The following is a 5,036-nucleotide window of genomic DNA, read 5'->3' on the forward strand; positions in this document are numbered from 1 at the left end:
AAAAAAAAAAAAGAAAAGACACTGTAGCCATTATGGAAATACCTGTGCAAATTAGGATTGGTAGTTCTCCATCATATATATCTAGTAAAATAAAAGTCTTTTGTGTATTACAACATAAATCATATTATAGGTATATCACAAAATCTTGCAGGATAAGCAGTTTCAGAAAGATATAATTGCCCTTTAAGAAACATATAATTAATAAACAGAAAATGGGTAATAAAGACCCCCAGAGATAGATTACACAATGCTCTATTAACTTTAAATTTGCTGAATGCTAATGAAAAAGGAGCAACAGTGGTGGAGAGACATTGGCTACTAGAATAAAACTGCTGAACTAAATCAGCCTCTATACTTTAAAGATGTACTGACCTCAGAATAACCAGGATTTGTGTTACACTAGGAAGAGGTCTTGCTTTTGTTTCCACATGAAAAGAAAAGTTATGGATACCATCAAAATTTATAAAGATTAGATTTTAACATGAGAGGCCTCTGAATTAGGAGAGGTGTTAGTTCATCAACCGGAATGGCAATTCCATGAGCCATGGGGTAGCACATAGATGAATAGAAATGAGTTAATTTAAGTAATAAGAATGAGTTTAAAAAAAGTGTAAGCTATAGGCTGAGGTCTCACCATTAATAATAAGTCTTCATGCTATGATTTGGGGCTGGAAGTCCAAGAAAGCCTGTTACAAGGAGAGGAAACTACAGCTGGACTATAAAATAAATAAACAAAGCAAGTGATAAATATTGTGTATATATGTGTGTGTGTATATATATATATGTCACATTCAGTTACTATGTTGAAGTCAGTGTGTTATTCATTTATTCTTGATCCAGAGTGACTACATAACTCCCCTAAACACTGTGGGCTTTACATAGCAAATTATAGCCATTCCATCAACCTCTCTAGACTTAAATTTTAATCCAGATCCATTCAGACTTTGGCATTGTCCATAATAAGGTGAAGTAAGATGTCCAGGAACCTACTAATACAATTACATATGTGGAAGTTATAACAAAGATACGTTAATCTCATTAGGAGATGACATTCCAAGTAGAAGATGATATGGGATGAAAAACAATGAGCAATCATTCAGATAAACACAGAAACTAGAAGCAGGTAAATAGAAAAGGAGATTCAACGTGAAGAAGGGAGCTATAGAAGACAGTGATAACAAGAGTTGATAAATAAATAGCATTCTATAGATGCTGTTATTTTTATATGAAGTAGATCTTTATTTTTAAAAAGTGGTTAACTACAGTTTTAAGTTGAGGGATAAAAGATACCTGGTAGTTTTCAAGATAATTCACTGGCAGTGGTTGAAGAAAGAAAGTAAAAACAAAATAGAAGAAATAAAATATGTCCTTCCCTGATGGAGGAAGGACATTGGTTAATTATAATAAAGAAACTGCCTTGGCCCATTTTATTGGTTAGAACATAGGTGGGTGGAGTAAACAGAGAGAATGCTGGGAGAAAGAAGCTTAGTCGAGAGTCGCCATGGTTCTCCCACTCCAGACAGATGCAGGTTAAGATCCTCCCTGGTAAGCCACCTCGTGGGCTACACAGAATATTAGAAATGGGTTAGAACAATATGTAAGAGCTAGCCAATAAGAGGCTACAGATAACGGGTCAGGCAGTGTTTTAAAAAAATACAGTTTCCGTGTAATTATTTTGGGGCATAACCTAGCCATGCGGGCGGCCGGGTGCCGGGGACGCAGCCCTGCCGCTCCTAATGCAACACTTCCCCAAAAGCAAAGTAACAAATGACAATTATTTTTCTCTTTTATAGAATTGACTACTATCTTAATCCTGAAAATTATAAATTTAAACAATTTTATAATTGTATATATATATTTATATTATCATTTTGAAACCTCTTTATACAGATATGTACATTTATATCAAAATAAATATGAATAATAGAACACAAGATCACTAAATAATGTAATTATTTGGTTTTTCTTTTTAAAAATTCATACTAGACCTACTTTGAACAGGCGAAACTTAAAAGTTTTTAAACATTTTAGGGAAAGTAAAAATTGGCTTTCTGCTTAATTGGAAAGTGTACCAGAGGGAATCTATTTGTGTTGGAATGTGTTACATTATATGTACATATCTATGTACCCTCAACTTTACTGAGTTCATACATGCTTCAGAAAAGATGATTAGTAAAATCTTGATTATTTCTTTTTGTTTATTTATCTCAATAAAATCCTACTTGAATTCAAAAAACAACTTCATAGTGAAAAATAATAAAAAAAATACTTGTATGCTGTTCTTGAGAAAGAAATTATACCTACAATAATTCTTATAATAAGTCACCATATCTGTGCATGGCTTGATTAATTCTAACCTTATCTAGTTAGCTCATGAAATTTGTCTAAATTAATAATACCCAATGAAATTTCAGTAGAACCCAATGCCCTCACTGGAGACTTTATTAGAAATATGGCCCTTGGAGACTAGGAATTGGGTAAGTTCTGTAACAGCAAATGATTTTCTTTTCCATGCAAACAAAGCACAAAGGGCCCCGTGAGGAAGTTGGAAAGGACTCTAGAAACTGTTCAGGACAGAAAACAGGGGCATAAATACCAGATAACTGCCTTGGAACAGATATATTGTCAGAGGAGAGAGTAGAGTGTATCCCTCCAGAAGCACATCCATCTATAGTTCTCCACATACACTAATATCACCATGATTCTGAACTTTCCTATCTTAGTAGGTAGACATCCATTTCCACGTAAGTGTTTTTGGAAGGGTAGACTGTTCAGTGATAATACATAAATCTGATAGTGAAAAATGAGAGGTTTTCTTAAAACCTAATCCATGAAGACTGTGAATATGTTATATCATGTGACATGAAGTAATGAAAGCTGTAGGTGGTTTTGGGCAGGTTTATCAACTGATCTTAAAATGGGGGAATTACCTACATGTACTCAACATACTACATTAACTGTTAAACACCGACAATATTCAATTCTAATAGAGCAATTCAATATCTGAATGATGTTAGTTGAAAATCTTTGAAGAAAAATGGGAACAAAAAGCCATAAAAAATTAGTTTCTGAAACTGAAAAAGTCAAGGAAATGAATTCTCCGCTAAAGCCTTCCACCAGAAGTGATCCTGTCACTGCCTTGATTTTTGCCTACTGTGACCCATTTTAGACTTCTAAAATAGATTTCTGGTAAAATAGATTTCTATTGCTTCACATTCCCAGGTTAGTGGTAATTTGTTCCAGGAAACTAATACATTCTCCAAATACTTCTCCTAAGTTGAAAATAAGATGTTTATATTTTATGTCACAAATTTTTTGACATCAAATCTTCAGGAACTTTCCCCAGGCTTGACAGGTTTCACAAATATTATTAGCTTATTCTATATTATGAAATTTTCATAGATTTTCCCCCTGTGCCTAACATGATCTTCCCCAACCTTCCATGATTGATTTCTTGCAAGTCACACCTCAGCTTTTCTCATAGACTTTTTCCATCCATCTCTTCTAAAATAAATCCTAGTGATTCTTATCACATGACATTCAGCATAGAACTTACTGGCTTTATTCTCTTTTTCTCACTTTTATATTTATCTCTAGCTACCTCCTATCTCCCGTAACAGAAGATGAATTCCATGAGAATAGAATGTTTAGTCAAGATAGTATATAATAATCACTATAAAGAAGTTATTGATCAATTGCATGGAGAGTAAAATATGTAGATGTTGATTTGTAGCTCTAAATATAAGGACTATTCAAGTTTTTCTTTAGGTCAGCAAAAACAAATTCTCAAATTTGAAGGAAAATTAGGAACATTGTTTTCTGAGTTGCCTTTTTTGACAGACTTCATTTTTTATAGGTAATAGAATGGAGAAAAACAAAAATAGTCTGCTCTATGGTATATCCTAGAGGGGAGACTTCATTTCAATCCATTCTTGTTGTGGGACAATGGTCTTGTACCCTATAAATATGTGTCACTTGTGTTGGTTTAAATACATTTAAATATAAATAAAATTCTGATTGGTCAGTATCCAGGCAGGAAGGGCAACCAGAATAGGAGAATTCTGGGAAGAGGAAAGGCTTAGTCTGTAGTCATCACCCAGATGCAGAGGAAACAAGATGAGAATGCCTCACTGAGAAAAGGTACCAAGCCATGTGGCTAACACAGACAAGAATTAGGGGCTAATGAAAGATGTAAGATTTAATAAGAAGCCTGAGCTAATAGGCCAACCATTTTATAAATAATAGAGGCTTCTCTGTGTTTCTTTGGGACTGAACAGCTGCAGGTGGAACAGAAACCTCTGTCAACAAATTCTGACAAGTTGTCACTTAGGGTTAGAGTCAGGTGAAACCACATATAACATCACTGTAAATGCAAAATAGCCAAAGCAATTCCATTAATACTATAAATGAAACATGGTGGTTCATCATCCTATTCCTTTCTAATGTGGTGCTTGAAGCACTAGCTACAGCAATAAGTCAAAAAAGAGAAATTAGTGGTAAGTGGTATGAAAGAAGGAAAAGAAGTCAAATTATCCCTATTTGTGGATAATAATGTTTATACATCTTAGGGTTTTTATTGTTTGAAGAGACACTATGATCATGATGACTCTTATAAGGAAAACATTTAATTGTGATGTGTTGAAGGAGCTGCGGGCTGCATTCCTGCCACCCGGCTCCTGGCCGCCTGGCTAGCTTATACACCAAAATAATAACACGGAAACTGTATTCTTTTAAACACTGCTTGGCCCATTAGTTCTAGCCTCTTAATGGCTAATTCTCACATCTTGCCTAACCCATATTTAGTAATCTGTGTAGCACCAGTCTTACCAGGAAAGATTCAGCATGTCTGACCTGGTGACTTGCTTCATCATGTCTGCCCTGGAGAGAAGAGGCATGGCATCTGCCTCACTTCCTCTTCCTCCCAGCATTCTGTTCTGTTTACTCCACCCACCTATGTTCTAACCTATCAGGCCAAGCAGTTTCTTTATTAATTAACCAATGAAATCAACAGATTGATATATGACACTCCCACATCA

Source organism: Alexandromys fortis, unplaced genomic scaffold (genome assembly GCF_014885135.2).
Source record: "Alexandromys fortis isolate MF-2015 unplaced genomic scaffold, M_Fortis_MF-2015_v1.1 scaffold_4, whole genome shotgun sequence".
In the NCBI taxonomy this organism is placed as follows: domain Eukaryota; kingdom Metazoa; phylum Chordata; class Mammalia; order Rodentia; family Cricetidae; genus Alexandromys; species Alexandromys fortis.